This window comes from Natator depressus, chromosome 1, assembly GCF_965152275.1.
Source record: "Natator depressus isolate rNatDep1 chromosome 1, rNatDep2.hap1, whole genome shotgun sequence".
Lineage (NCBI taxonomy): Eukaryota > Metazoa > Chordata > Testudines > Cheloniidae > Natator > Natator depressus.
In genome coordinates, this window is record NC_134234.1 from 18,369,218 (window position 1) to 18,385,282 (window position 16,065).

The following is a 16,065-nucleotide window of genomic DNA, read 5'->3' on the forward strand; positions in this document are numbered from 1 at the left end:
AAGACAGGTATGAGAGATAGTAAAAGATCTAAAACTGCAGATGGATTTCCACATGCGTATGGAGCGTTCCATTAATCGGAGGCGATTCCCAGACTCCAACAGCACTCCATACAGGAGTAAGGGTTCACAAATTCAGATCTGTTGGCAGGAAAAGGTAGTTAAGGTACCCACTGTTAACTAAGGTAGTGTGGTTAAGAGTGGTAACTATAGTGATGTAGTGAGGGTACTGAGATTAGCTCAAGTGTTAGCTAACAGTTATACTATTAATTTCAAAGTGCAAAGGTTGAATTCAGTTGATTCCCACCCAGAACACCAATGTTCAATGCTGCATTTTGACAGCCATCTCTCAAACACAACTCTCATTGACATCAATGCCCAAGAGGGGATTTTTTGAGAACGGGGCCCATATATTGTAGAACTTCCCCTAACATTGATGAGCAGCAGTCACCCTGATAAAGTCAGCATTTGCCAGCAATTTGGGAATTTGACTTAGTAAGGACTGAGCAGAAACTAAAGACAAAACTGTCGCCTCCCCTTAGATACGTGTGCAGTTGGAGAAGGTGGAGACGTGGGCGAAGAAGGAGCTTCTCTCTCCCTTCTGCAGGCTGCATAATGGGTCCAGAACTGCAGCCCTTGTGCTCCGGTGAGCATGCCATCACTAGCAAGTTACTGCCAATTGGAGCAATTTGCTAGAAAGAAGGCAGTAAGGACATGTGGAGACATGGTTCCACTTACCTCACATACCAGCTGGCCGGTCACGCAGCAGGGAAAAGTATCTTGCATTCCATAAAGGAGTGGCACAGACTATTTTCCCCCCAGTGCAAATACAGAGCTCCAGAAGACACTCTTGATCCCTAGGCCCTGTGCAGAGCCATGCCACCCCGACTATGGGCCCTGTGCTATTAGCACAATGTAGCCTTGAGTAAGGACCTCAAGACTGTGCCATTAATGTTAGTGAAATAATAATGATGGGGCGCTTTTAAGAGAAAGGTGTCCCAGCTTATTTTAAGAGCTGTGCATAAGAGCTTTCACAGAATACTCCAACCGTGAGGTAAAAATTAGGAGTTCTTACCGTCTGAAAGAGCCATTTTAAATTTCACACATTGTTGAAGGGAAGCCAAAAGAATGACAAGAACAATGTGAAATCTCCAACATAGCAGAAATAAAACCAAATATCAGGTTATAGACCACAGGGCACAAGGCAGGATTTCGATTTACAGAAGGCTCCCTGTCAGAGCTGGATGTCTACCTCCAAATATCCATTAAAAGCCTACAACATTAATTACAAATGGGAAAAGATAAAGAGTTCAATTCATTTTGTTATTTTGTTCCTGGCACTTCATGGCTGTCAGTTTAACTTTAAAAGAGGCCCACAGTGAAGATAACCCTGTAAAGAGGATAACTTGGAACTTAAAAAAAAAAAAAAAAAAAAGGTGTACTTACCCTACATATGGTTCTAACAGATGTGGTTTTAAATTACCTTTGGGACCTAATAATGTTTTTTGAATGGACTGAATGCTAAATACTTGGCTTCTCCTATGACACACGTGAACGTTCAGTGGTTTAAGCAGAAAACTCCCCATTTGTGTCTTTAACTGGCACGCTTTTCATTTTCAGCCCACATTGGTCAGCATGATTTAATACTTTGGGCTGTAATCCCCTCACCAGCAACAAAAAAGATGAAATCGTTTTAAAGAAATAAAACAAAACAAAAAAATCTTGGAAACAATACCAGTCTGACTGCATTGTTTCTTACACAACAACAACTCTTGCCGCCTGCAATGGAAACTCACCAGAGAGGACAGCGGAGGAAGAAAAACGTTAAATAATTCAAAGCCACTAACATCAAGTCTGATGTAAGTATAAAAATAGTTACAAAATACCACACTATACATGTTTTCATTACAGGAACTTTGGCTTACTTGAAGACATAAGAACCCCCACCCTACCTAGGGTGACCAGATGTCCCAATTTTATAGGGACAGTCCTGATATTCGGGGTGTTGTCTTATATAGGCGCCTATTACCCCCCCACCCCCGTCCCGATTTTTCACACTTGCTGTCTGGTCACCCTAACCCTACCACGAGTCCATTCTAGCACCCTTCATTAATCAGGCATTCACAATCCCATCTATTTCCACACCAGCATTCAGATTTTCTAACGATTTGATGTTGCTGTATTGAGGCAAAGAGCCCTGCTCCTTTGCACAAGATAAGGGCCTGATCCAAAGTCCATTAGAGTCCATGGAAGTCTTTGAATTAAATAGGCTTTTGATCTGGCCCTGATTTAGGCAAACTGCCTAATACCAAAGCCCCTGCAAATTGTGCATTGCAGAGTGATGGGATTACTACAACCAACTCCCTGTGGTGCCACCCTCTCCACCCCCGCCGTCCCAAATAAATAATAAAAATCCTCAGTGTCACATTGTCCACTCCCATATACAGTCTGAAAGATGGGCCTTTCTGAAATATTCCAGGGAATATGACGTAAGCGACCATGTAACCTGTACCATTTCTGCAAAGGTTACTCAAGGTATTTTTGTTTGCATAGAGGGCAGGGACAGAGAAACAAATCTGAGCATCAGTGAAATGAAGAGGGTGCACATTCATTTTTATCAGCAACGTGCGTTTCTGAAGTTGTGGGGAGGAAGTAAGTAATACACAAAAATAATAATAATAATCCAGGCCATTTTGTTCCATGCACAGCATAGATGTTACATTATTTTTATAGCTCCACATTCTGGGGGGGAAATGGAAAACCAGGCAATCTCAACAGGACTAGCATGCCAGTACTTGACAGAAGTTGATAAAATCCTTCCCCCCCCCCAAAAGTCAGCCTCTGATTAATTTGTTTTTTGTTCCTTTCTTCCAGCTAGACACTTGCTGCCTGATTATCTCAGAAGAAGACATAAAAAGCAAAAATTTTTCAACAAAACATTAATTATGCAGAAGACATAAAATCATGCAAAAACAAATGATGCAGGTGCATAATAACGCAATTCCCTGGAGCCTGTGATCGGCAGCTTCTAGCGCAGACGTCTGCAAACAGCTGACATTTAAAGGCTTAGGTGGGGTATGCACTAGAAAAGAGAGGCAGATGGGGGCCACTACGAGATGAACCATTTCTTCTTCTCTCCAACCCCAAATGATACTAGTTTCCAGTCCTACAATGAGCCCCATGGAGACAGACCCCTGCACCCATATTCAGCTCCACTGAAGGCACTGTGGTTCCATGTGAAAGCAAGTGTTTGCCTGATCAGAACTTACTGGGGGATAAGATCCTAAACAGAATCTTGGAGAGTATCAGTAACTTCCAAACCCTGCTGACCTTGAATCTAGTCGTCAGATTAATATGTTTAGCAGAATTAATTTTAATGGGTCGATATGTTCAAAAGATTTGTTTTTTTTTTTAAATCAATCATGGTGGAATTTTCAAAACACATTAATTATAAACTTTCAGGCCAAAATTTTCAAGGCTAGGTACCTAAGTAGGGTGTCTCAACTTGTAGACCCAAAAATGGAGTCACCCCAAATTTGTAGTCACTTTTAAAAGTCTGCACCACCTTTACATTAGATAATTTAGTCGAATATGCATGTACTACTGAACCTCCTGCATTCCAGGGTTTTATATGTCCCAATGCTTTTCATAAGTGGCCAGTAATTTTGGGTCCCCAGCATGAGACACATTGGACCTATTGCTTTACAGGTGCCAAACACCCACAGTAAAACACTTCAGTAAAAAACAGAGGTATCAAAAATTAAGGGCCCTTTTTGAAAACAAAGGCTTAAGTGACTTGTCCAAGGTCACACAGCTAATGTATTGCAGAGAGGTGAATACAAGCCAGATCTCCCGATTCCCATTTCCAGGCCTTCATACCAAGGCTATCTTCCCACTTCTTTGTCACCGAGAGATGATATTTAGCATTGTTTTTCTAAGCATATAAATAATTATGACAATATTCTTTGAATGGTGGAATCACATTAACAGGGTTTACAAAGGAATAGGGGTGTCTCTGCACAGTTCCATGCATTAGCAATTTCCTTCCTGTACCTGTTTATACATATTTTCCACATGTGTTTAAAATGTGACCCCTAGTTTTAGAGAAGAGATTCTCTCAGTATTTCAGTTTGCAGTCGTCACGTACCTGTCCTGGGACCCAGCATGCAATACACAGCTGAGGAATCATACCTCTTGGAAAAATCCCAACATCTGAATGTATTTAAGAGGTAGTCCACAGTAGTAATGCTACAACAGCACGCAGAAATCCTGGGACAAGAGGGAGTGAATCATAGCAAATGGAGATGGAAACAGTCATCATGATGGGGTGAATTGGCCTTAGCTCATTACCAGTAACTATAGAAGTTTTCTCCCCATTCAGGTCTCACACAGGTGTTCAGGGTCAAGTAATGAGGTAAGGCTAGAGACACAATGCACTGCTCAGAGGGAATACCGGAAACGCTTAACAATAGCAACAAAAAGCCCAAGAAAAAACCCAGCTACTCAGTGGAGGAAAGGGGGAAAAAAAAACTTTTTGAGATGGCAGAACACTACATCCAGTGGTTACAAGCTGAGTTGTACTGTGGGCTGCGGGAGAAGGGGATCACTTTCTTCTCACTTTCATCACATTTTGCTTTGCTGATAATGTTTCTGTTCAGACAGCACGCAGAAAATCAAGAATGAAAGCCTAATTGAGTCGGCTTTTTATTGCCCAGCCAGCTGATCCTCTCCAGAAGCTTCTAGTCACAAGGTTCAACCCCTCGGCCAAGACAGTCCATTCTCCTATTGAGTACGAGTGATCCACAGTGAGCAGACTGGCTAGTTAAGGAGAAGCAATGGATGGTCATTATGGGAGTGACAAAAAGACCTCAACCATGAATGGCATAACACAGAAGAAAATGGAAGCAAGTTTTCCTCAGTACTTCACAAGGAGAGCCACCTTTTTGGATGGGGTGGGAAGATACAAAGAGGACACTGAGGCCTTGCTTCTAAGCCACCCTAAGGTCCTACTACGCCACTCTGGCAGCATATAAGGGCCTTAAGTAAGTGTAAACGTAACTGCGGCTCATTTTAAGGCACCTTTACACTGCCAGAGCCATGCGAAGGGAACTTCCGTGTAAATAGAATCAGGCTTGCAAAACTGCCATGAAAATTTACAAGCCCAACCGCAAGATTTAGTATTCCACCCTTAACAGGAAGTTGAAGATTAAAAGAAAAAACTAATGATATACTTTCACACATTTTTGTCATTTGTCTGTGATTTCTAATCATCAAAGTTATTGTAAGATGAGGGCACTGTCATCTAAATGAGGATTCTTCTGACAGAAGGCATATGAACACAGAGGTGTGAGGCTGGGCAATTTGCGTGATTGCTATGTCAATGCTGCTTCTCTTGGGATTTCTTTCCTTTTAATCCCATTCTACAAATCCTGCAATGCTGGATCCCTTTGATGCAGCTTTGTCTGATTCTCATTAATTGCATTCCCTTCTTCACCAGGAAGCTTGAGTTTTTGTTACCTGCTAATATATATACACCTGAGTGCGTGTTTATATATAAACTATACAGATTAAACACACACACAGGCTGGCAGACGACAAAATGTCAAATTTTATTTTATATATATGATTAATAGGTGGGTCTGGTAACGTTGCCTATTAAGGTTGCCCAACACTTCCCATTATAAAACCCAATTTTCAGTTGCTTATAACTTGGTCAAACTACCCGTTCAGGCTGAAACTTTCCATGTTTGGTGTCTGCCTGAGGCTGATTGTTCCGTCAGCACAGTTGAGCTGTTTCCAACAAGGAGGCTAGGGAAAAACTCTACTCTGCTGGCCATGCTAAAAAATTCTGGTGGCCTCTTTGTTTGCAATGCTCTAGCTCCTGATGTTTTGGAGTTGGGACTTGAAATTTTCCCTAGGAGAGGCCTTTGTGTTGGGGGCATCCTTGTTGCTATCCCCACAGAAACCCACACAAATTTGGTTACATTATAAGCCTTTGGAAAAAAAAAAAAACACGGTTCACACATTGTTCACTGGAGACTTACTAGAGCTTAACAGCTGAAATCTCCAAAGATCCCATCCATGTGCGGGGGGTCCAGCACGGGGCTGAGCATGACTCTCCTTTGTGGCTCTGGGCTGCTAAGGCTCGTGCCAGGTCCCGGAACTGAGTGCAGGGAGACCATCTCGCCTGTGTTCTCTATACCCCCCTCTGTTGGTGCCCAAGCAGTATGGAGGAGGAAGTTGTCTGAGTCAAATGCAGGAATGGGGGGTTGAAGAGCCAGACCTGGAAGGGGAGTAGATTGGGACAAGGAGCTGAGGGTGGGGAGAGTTAAGAGAGAAACTGAGACTGGCTGGGCAAGGACAGGAAAGGAAACAGCATGAGACTTGGATCAGATGAGGAGCTGGGTGGGGTAGGGAGATTGGGACTGGCTGAGCAAGGAGATGGAGACTAGGAGGCAGTGGTGGGGAATGATGGCATGGGGAGGGGACGCAGATCAGACAAAGAGCCAAGTTCCATATGTGACCATGTAATTAAAGACTATCATAATGCACATGCACAAGGGGGCCAAATTAAGGGTGTACAAGCAACCTTAATTCTGGCATTTCTCATTGTGCGAGTGCTTGTCTTTGCAAGTTCAATAATGTCCTTCTAACATAGCTTGTGCTTTTTTTGAGAAAAAAAAAAAGACACCGTAGTATTCAATAATAAATTCAAACCTAAAATCAATGGACAGTCAAACATCCACCAACTTCATGTTTTATATTGCTGTACTCGTAGTACATATGCTGCCAATGCTCCAGTCTTAATTGTAGCAGTGAAGCAGAATCTTGAACCATGACAGTTTTCCTATACTGTAGAAAATACCACTGTACAAAAGCTTGAGGTGATAATGAAATCTAATTGAATTCTCTCAATTTAAATAGATGGATAAATGTGAATTGGTAAGTGTGGCTCAGCAGGCCTGTCCACCTAAATAGGCCGTCAGCAACTTCTCCTGCTGTTTTTTTCTAATCTCGTTTAAAAGTGGGATGTGTCAAAACCTAGAAAGCAAATCTTATCTTGGAATCAGAAATCTGAACTGTCAGCTTTATTCATTTTTTTCCTTCTGCTGATTGCCAGTATATTCATCCACCCTATGACTCAGCTCTGCAATCACACATCAAGAACAAACATTTCAATAACTCTTTTTGGGAGGATTTTATCATAAAAAAATAGTTCTGCCAGTGTTTTCTGTTAATGGTGTGAGACGGAGCGTGAATCCACCTTTAGAACAAGCAGCTTCGTTCACAGCAAGTGTAGATGCTAGGCATAAGGCTTTATGTGCATCAGGATCAAACTTCTCAAGGAATGTAAACTTTCTGCAAGAAATATTTGTCACTTAATACAGCCAAAGAAACTTGCCCTAATATTCATATTTCAACTATACTGCTGGCTTAAGTTTTTTTTATTGGAAACAATTATTCAAGAGAGCTGGAGAAGCAAAATATTTATAGGAAAATAATTGGACTATCAGCATAGTGACAGTGGAATGGCACAGAGGAATGCAGATCCGACTTTTTTTGCTTGTGTAGAACTACATCATAACAGTCTATAATAACACCACTTCTTCTGAACTACGGAGATTAGGTAAAGAAAAAATTTTCACTCTGATTTTTTTTAATCTATATCAAAGTGGAAATACATTTTTAAAGACTATTTTATTAGAAGCTTTTCCTCTGAAAACATATTGGTCAAGAAGGATCCATGAATATCCAATTCACTGGCAAGTGGCGCATGTTATTCTGTCAAAGCGCCCAGAAATGCCAATCTGTCGGATCAAAGCAGAAACAGAATATTTTAGCTTTTAGTTATAAGCAGCTAAATTTATAGAGCTTGTAACAGAGCAAGTAACTATCAGTCTTTAAATCTGAACGGACTGATTTACAGAGTTTCATCTCTTTGAATCAAACCAGGGAGAGGCAATTTCAAATTCTGTTGTTTCAATTTTATATATTATATATTTAAAAACACATAGACACACACAAATAGGGGTCTGTTTGAGTGTTTAAGCATCCAGTGCCAAAAGATAAACAGAGAAAGTAGTGATAATAAAGAAAGAAAAGGAACAGGTTTGTTGCTTATTCAACTATTATTTTTGCAGTAAGTGTTAAAAATGGCATTGATTTTAAATCCTAATAAGAAATCATTCATGTCACACAACATTAATCTTGCCAAATCTCTCACATCTTTCTATTACTGGAATATTTGTAACTTTTGATCTGGAAACATCAAGTTACGTAAGATTGTGGTTCTGCTCCCTCGCAAGGATGTGATTCTGTCAGAAAATGAACCACTGAAGCAGAAATTCTAACAAAACTGGAAATGACTTTCCTGGGAAGGAGGAGGATAGTTTTGTTTAAGTATCTCAGCTATTTTTAAGTGGAACCACAGTCAGTGTTTTGTTTTCTTGGGTAGAAAAATGGTATAATGCCAGGTTGAAAAAAATATGGGCAGCCTATTTTAATTGAAGCATTGCACACATTGGAGAAGGAGAGAAGTGACATTTCAGTTATAACGCACCCTAGGGAGAAAAAAAGAAAAAACCTCACATCACAAGTACACCCCTTAAACACAATGAGAATCAGTATTTCAATTATCATCATGCTACCTGCACACAAAAATAAAGTGACTGCATTTTAACTAGTCGAGTAAATGAATTAAGTTAGAGGTACTGCAGAAAACAGAGAATGCAACTTCGTCTCTCCCAAGCTCCCTCCTCCTGCAACCCGCCAAGAAGAGAGATGGCATTTGCCCTCTCCCACCAGCTTAGCAAAATCGTCAGAGAAGGGTACGTCCCTTCCCACTCCCCCCCCACAAAAAATCAGACAAGCAATTTTCCTCTCATCCACCCTTTTCTTTTCCCAGTAGCCTTCCTTTCTGCCATACCCTCTAAAATTAGTGAGAGCTAATTTCTCCTCCCCTCTCAACTCCTCGCCAGCTTTAAATTAAAAAGAAATCCATGAAGAAAACTTGCCTCCTTTTCTCCTGCCATGGATTAAAGACAGCTCTCCCCCCCGCACCGCTAGCCCTCCAAAAAACATATCTGAAAAACACCCCCTCCCCCAAAAGGGGATCTCCTTCCCACAGAACACACACACAGAAAGTACGGGTGAGCTACAGAAAGAGATCTCAGCAGGATCCCCTGTATGAGCAGAGCACATGTTAGAGCTGAAGTTGGAGCTCCCCGTTGCAGTGGCTTTTGGAGGGAATCAGGCTGAGGGGCAAAGAGGAAACAGGTTGTTTGCAAACACCCCTCACCTCAGCTCTACACAGACCTCCTGCCTCTTTTCCAGGAAGATCCATGGCAAAGCAGTGGACCCAACCCGAGGTGAGCAAAAACACAAGTACTGCCTAAACACTTATAGCAAATGCCCCCTCCACACATGCCTTCCCCACCAACCTCTCACACAAACCCCAAATCTGCTAGAAGCAAACACCAGTCATTTCTTTGCACAAGCATTTGCTTCTCAATCGCATTGTTAAGGATCATGGGAGCAGGAAATCCTAATGGCCCTGAACTGCCTGAGCTAGCAGGATTTATCCAGCAGCACATAAGAGGCTGGGATCGAAGAATCTAACTGGCGGACTTGCAACTGTTAAAAAATAGCAAACACCAGGATGTCCTTATCACAAGCAGCATCACAAAAGTGAGCCCAGCCCCATTCTTCTCAGTCCTTGCTTTCTGGGGGGAAAAAAACAAACACAACTGTACGGGTCAGCGGGATTTTCCCCCTCTATCATACAGACAAAAATATATGCTAGTCTGGTTTCTTCATCAGAGCCTATAAAGTGTTACAGGCTGACACGAAGGGGGAGGCGTCTGACTCTGAAATAGCCAATGAAATAAATTCAATACAAACTACTGATTTAGGACCATCCTCCCACAAATTCCCCCCAACCCCCACCCAAAGATAAGAATCTGTGTTTACTGTGGCTGATATCCTGCCCTTGACTTGTTGTTCCTTGGTCCAACGTGAGCACAATGTGCCTGGCTGCTGCTGGCACACATGACTGTGGTATTTTACAGGTGTATATGGTGGATCCTGGGTACTGCTGACACAGATGGTGTACACATTGGAAACGGAACACTTTCCATGTGGGGGGAAGGGGCTATCCCAAAAGTAAACTATTTGATTGGGGCCAGATATGCAGAAAAAATAGGAGACTTGGGTTGGCTAGAGCATGTTAATTTGTCCTCCCCAATTTCTTCAACCTATGGTCCAAAGCACTGTAACATGCGATGAGCTGCAACACCAAAACACAAGTGAATGTGTAAAGGACACAGCCAACTTCAACTTGTCTTTTGCGTCATGACCTTAACTCTATTTTAAAAGTTGACTGTTAAAAACTCATTTGAAAAAGACCGGGAGGCAGGTGTGAGGGAGGTGTAAAACCATAATGAATAAAACTTTCCTGAAAGCACAGGAGCTGAGCAATCTGCAACCCAAAGACTGGAAAGTTTTGGCATCAAATATTTTGGCAGATCTATTTTGAACGTATGAATAAAATATGTTAAAATGTGCTCATAATCCAGCCAATAAACTGGAAAAGACAGTAACAAATACATATTTTCTAATCATTTTCAAAATATGTACCATTTCTTATGTGATTGACACCATAATCGTTTTCAACCCAAGATAGTCCAGTGTTATCCTGTAAATAAACAGCTCCGCATGTAACCTTTACAACATTTCTTTTAGAATCACTGCACGTATGTTAACAGTTGCCCCTTTCAAAGTTAAATATCACAGCAATTTTATACCATTAATAGATTTTTAACAAAATACATAAATAGCGCTAAGAAAGGTGGTTAAGGAGCCAGTGTGTTCTGTTATGTAATCACATTTCATGTTTTCGATATCCAAGTTGTTTAAAACAGAAATCTTAAAAAAGAAAAGAAAAAAAAAGAAAGAAAAGAAAAGAAAAAGAAAAACAAAAACAAAAAAACCAGATCCCCACCCCAAGTCTTTTCAAAAATGCCAAACTATTTGTGGGGATGTTGGAGGGGCATGGGGGGGTGGGGAGCAGGGGTTTAAATATAATTGCCTAGAAAGGGATTTGTCTCCCAAGTTGTAGTCTGGCAGATTTAAAAAAAGAAAAAGAAAAAAAAAAACCTGAGAAATCCACCTTTTGGAAAATGTGGAACACAACCACAACTCTAACACCGATCCAAATGTAAACACACACACACACACACACACACACCCCGATGGGGAGAGGGGCGTAGCGGTTAGAAGAGGGGAATGTAGCCATATATAATGGCACCCTCTTTTGGCTGGTATTACTGATTAATAAATAAATAAATAAACACACATACATAATAAATAATAGATCTCGCAACCTGGGCAAGTGGCCGGCAGCCCTTCTGGGAGGACCTGACACCCTCGCCGACCCAGACGCGTTGGAGTAGAGGGGTGGGGGAGGGGGGAAGAGGTAACCCTCCCAAACACACCCAAGAAGAATCCTAAGTCTTACAGGCTCAGGGTCCCGGCTACACAGCAGGGATCCAGCCCAGCATCTCTCTCCGACGCTGGGCTCTGCTGAGCCACGAGCTCCGCCCGACCGGACTGGGGCTGCAAACAGGGCAGAGGGAGCGGGGGGCGGGAGCAGCAGCTAGAACGCGCCGGCGAGAGGCGAGGGGGAAGCCAAGCCACGCAAAGGCAGGGAGAAGCCGGCCAGAGGGGCTCTTTTCACAATGCATGGAAAGTGACCGGCCGGGGGGGGGGGGGGTTAAAGTGTCTTGCTGCCCGAAAAGGGTTTTTCTTGGGGGGGGGGGGAGAGCGGCAGATTCAGAGAGCTCTGGATGCACAGTGTTCCCCAAACCCCGAGTACGTGTGCGGCGGGTGGGGGGAGGGAAAAGAGAGAGGGAGCTGGTGGAGGAGGAAGAGCGAGACATGCACTTTTCCCAGCAACACGCCCGCTTACCATTTCTGCAGGCTGCAAATGCCACTTCTCGGTACGGCCCCTCCGCGCGCTCCCAAGCGGGGCAGCTCCGGCCAGGCGCAGGGGCTCAGCCGAAGGCGGCTCCACAACGCCACCGCCAAGGCTGGTCCAGCTTCTTCCCAGGCACAGGGCTCCCTGGCAGGGACTGGCCAAAATAAGCAACTGCAATCCAAAGGCTTTTATTTAAAGCGCCCCCTCCCCCTGCCTCGCTCGCTCCCTTACACCCCTACACAGAGGGCGAGGAAGGGAGCCCCGCACAGGTTGCATGAATGGGAGGCAGGAACCAATCCTACAATGCCTGGGAATGACAAGCACACAGGCATTCAAAGCTGGTCTGCACCACGCAGGCGAAAAAGGAGGGGGGGGGAGGCAGGCTCCACTCAGGTGATGCTTCCCATTTGCCGCCTGGCCGCGGCACGCAGCCCCAGCCCCTGCTGCCGCTCCCGCTCCGGTGCGGGGTGTATTCCGCCCCGGCAAGATTTCGGGGGCTGTCTCCCGGCAGCGCGGAGCGATGTAGTGAACGCCACGCACGCCGCGATTCCTTCCCAGCCGCTAGTTTCTGCTACTTGTCTCCCTGTCTGAGCCTTTTGTGTTATTTGCTGGGCGACCACAAATAGAAACACCCTCAAGCGGTATATTTTTTTTTTATTTAGGCATCTATAATTATAGTGCTCTTTCACAAATATGACGGGGGGAGAGGGTGGACTGCAAACGTTTAGTTGCATAACTCAAAAAAGATTATTTCTTAAGGATGAGAAAAACAACATGGTCAGTGTTGCATTTTTTTAAAAACATCCTCAGTCTGGAATTTTTTTTAAACTTTACTTCAGTGGCAGCAAATCAAAGTGAACATTTTGCCACTTAATATTCTCGTAAAAGAGGCAGGAGGGTTTTGTGATTAAGGTACTGGATGGGGTTTAATTTTCAGCCCTGCCACTGACATCCTGTGTGACCTTGGGCATGTCACTTATAACTAGGGCTCTAACAAATTCACCATCCATTTTGGTCAATTTCACAGTCATAGGATTTTTAAAACTATACATTTTATGATTTCAGCTATTTAAATCTGAAATTGCACGGTGTTGTAATTGTAGGGATCCTGACCCAAAAAAGAATTGCAGGGGATCACAAGGTTATTGTAGGGGAGGTTGCAGTACTGGTACCCTTATCTCTGTGCTGATGCTGGTGGTGGCTCTGCCTTGAGAGCTGGGCAGTTGGAGAGCGGTGGGTGCTGGCCAGGAGCCCAGCTCTGAAGGCAGCCACCAGCAGCAGCACAGAAGTAAGGATGGCATGGTATGGTATTGCCACCCTTACTTCTGCATTGCTGCCTTCAGAGCTGGGCCCCCAGTCAGCAGCCGCCTCTGTCCAGCTGCCGGGCTCTCAAGGCAGCAGTGCAAAAATAAGGGTCCCATAGTATGGTATTACCACCCTTACTTCTGCATCCTTTTGGTCAGTTCCCCCAGTTTGAGAAATGCTGGTCTCCCCATGAAATCTGTATAGTATAGGGTAAAAGCACATAAGAGACCAGACTTCACAAGGGGAGACCAGATTTCACAGTCCCTGACACATTTTTCATGGCCATGGAAGGGCCTTACTTATAATCTTTCTAAGCCTTGAATCACTGCTTGTAAAGTGGGGACAATACTACTTCCTTTCCCCCAACCCTTTATCTGTCTATTTAGAATCCAAGTGCCTTGAGGCAAGGGCTGTCTATACTGAGTATTTGCACAGGGCTTAATGCAATGGGGCTCCAATCTTGGCTGGGGCATCTAGATGCTACTTTAACACAAATAAAATATATACTAATAGTAGTTTACTATGGAACAAGAGGATATCAATGTAACTGTGAAATTTAACAGTAAAAGTTTAATCATTCCATGTTGCCTTCTACACTTGGACTTGTCATCTTCTCAGTCATGAAACAACTGTCCTCTCCCATGTCAAGTCTCTCCTCAAAATTCAAAACCTTTCAGTAATTACCAGTGAATCGTTTCTGCAACATCTCAGAAGAGAAGCCTCTTGCACTGTGCTATATAAGTCTAAAATGTTTAATCTGTGTGCATATTACATGGAAGATCCTCGGGACAGGGACTGCATCTTCCTGTATCTTCACATCATGCTGAGCTCATGTAAAGCACTCAGTGCTGTTTGCACAAAAGACGTGGTGCAAAATAACGGCTAGATTCCATGGAAGTCCAACGTGCAGAATGACTGAGCCCTAAAACTGTACTGTCTGAAGACTATTACTAAGACTGCAATACATAATGCAACAATTCAGTGTACACTGGAACTGGCTTTTCACATGATACCTTTAAACTATATAGAGGCAAGACTGCTGCATCCTGCTTTTCTTTCTCTCCAGTTCTCATCCTAACATTTCCAACCCTCAGAAAGAGCAAAACGGTTCTGTATGTTAATCCAAACCCAGAAAACAAAGCAAAACGGCACACTGCAAATCTGTATCATCATAAACCAGCAGGACTCTCACTGCTATATGGAGCAAAGATCTATTATGCACAAGAGGTGCTGTTATTAATGCTTTTTAAAATTGTATATATTAAAAATGAACTATGTTTTCATTGATGTTATCGATTCTGGAATACATGCAAACCAGGAACCCAGATTAAGGGAAAGGTAATTTGGGTCTTTAGAAGGGTAAATTTTAATAGGAAAATGTATGTTTCTACCAAAATATGCCTCATCCAGATTCAATGGTAATTGTATAAGCCTTTCAAAAAATCGTACAGTATGCAAGCTTCCAAAATTTCTGAACAAGAAACATTTCCATTTAAATGCCAAGAGGCAATTTCCCCCTTCTTGTTCAATACTAAATCAGTCACATGAGCAGCTTGCATTTGATTTTAGAAAGGAAATGGAACATCTTCACTTGCAATTGCATATAACTTTTGCTTTCCCTTGTTCTTTTACTGCTCTTACTGGTTTGTAATACTTTCCCATAGTTTTGAAGTTCTTCCATTTCATCAAAACGTTTACTGCAGCTATTTTATTTTTGAATACATTTTAAAAAAAATATTAATAGAAACTAGTGCACCCGAGTGCATGGTAATGCATTGAGTGTTTGATAAATTCAAATTTAACAGATCAGCATTCTTTACATGATTGGCCTTTCCTTGTTAACTGAACTAGACAATGATGCTTTTGGAAAATTGAACAATAGTAAATTAAATGGGAAATGTACTTTGCTTAGGAAAATCCCCTTGCTTCAATTCAGAACAAATTACTGTGTCTGAAGAAGTGTGCTGCATGCAGATTTCCAGAATGTTTTTATGAGGCTCTTCATTTAAAAATGCCTGTGTTCACTAGCACAGACGGTCATATCATGCACATGTTCTGCAATGTAATAAACATGCAGCACTGCAATACTCTGTGCAAGATGTAGGCTATGGAAACACAGTGTTTTTGCAGATTTTGTAAAGAGGCTACATCTGGGGTATAAGAAGATGATTAAAAAGACTAATGCATCAGCCTATTAGACCTTCTGCTCCAGGGGACAAGGAGATCAAGTCCTGGAGCTGCTGTTCAGATTATTACTTAATGGTCCTGATGTCAGGTTGTGTTTCCACGCTGACATTTGCTCCCAGAAAACAATGAAAACACAGATCATAAAGTTCTCATTCATCAAGCAAAAATAGCAACATCTGCTGTGGTCAAAGGTGTCTTGCTGGAGAAGTTCAGCAGCAGAGGTGTCTTTAGTTGATTAGGTATGCCCTTACCGATAGGTGCCACACCAGCTGACAGCCATTGCTAAAGAATGTATTTTTCAGGAGGGTAATCAAAAGGCATAGATGCATGTATTTTAAATCAGTGGTAGTTAAACACTGCACTGACCCTATCCAAACCCTTACCTTTTATAGAACATAAAAAGTCCATACCCATTGTTGATACTAAAATTGCCCCCATTTTTTCTTTATATTTTTACAGGAGAAGTCATATCCACTGTTCCCTCTAAGCTGTGCGCGTGTGTGCACACACACAGATCCGAAACACCGTGTGCACAAAAAATGAAATACTACATCGGAGCTAGGCCAAAGAATCATTTACGGGCAACTTTTGACATTGTTCGC

The 16,065-nt window shown here is 42.7% G+C and overlaps 1 protein-coding gene across 2 annotated transcripts in view; it reads right to left on the reverse strand.

Annotated features, from left to right (window-relative positions):
• Positions 1-16,065, reverse strand: part of TENM4 (teneurin transmembrane protein 4) — a 2,219,108-nt gene that overhangs the window by 776,809 nt on the left and 1,426,234 nt on the right. Inside the window, exon 1 of one of the 2 annotated variants that reach the window (XM_074955678.1) lies at positions 11,963-12,249. The exons of the other annotated variant lie outside the window; for it this stretch is intronic. The gene's annotated coding sequence lies outside the window, so the exon portion shown is untranslated. Of the gene's footprint in view, positions 1-11,962; positions 12,250-16,065 lie in introns of those variants that run through there. 2 annotated transcript variants of the gene reach the window in all.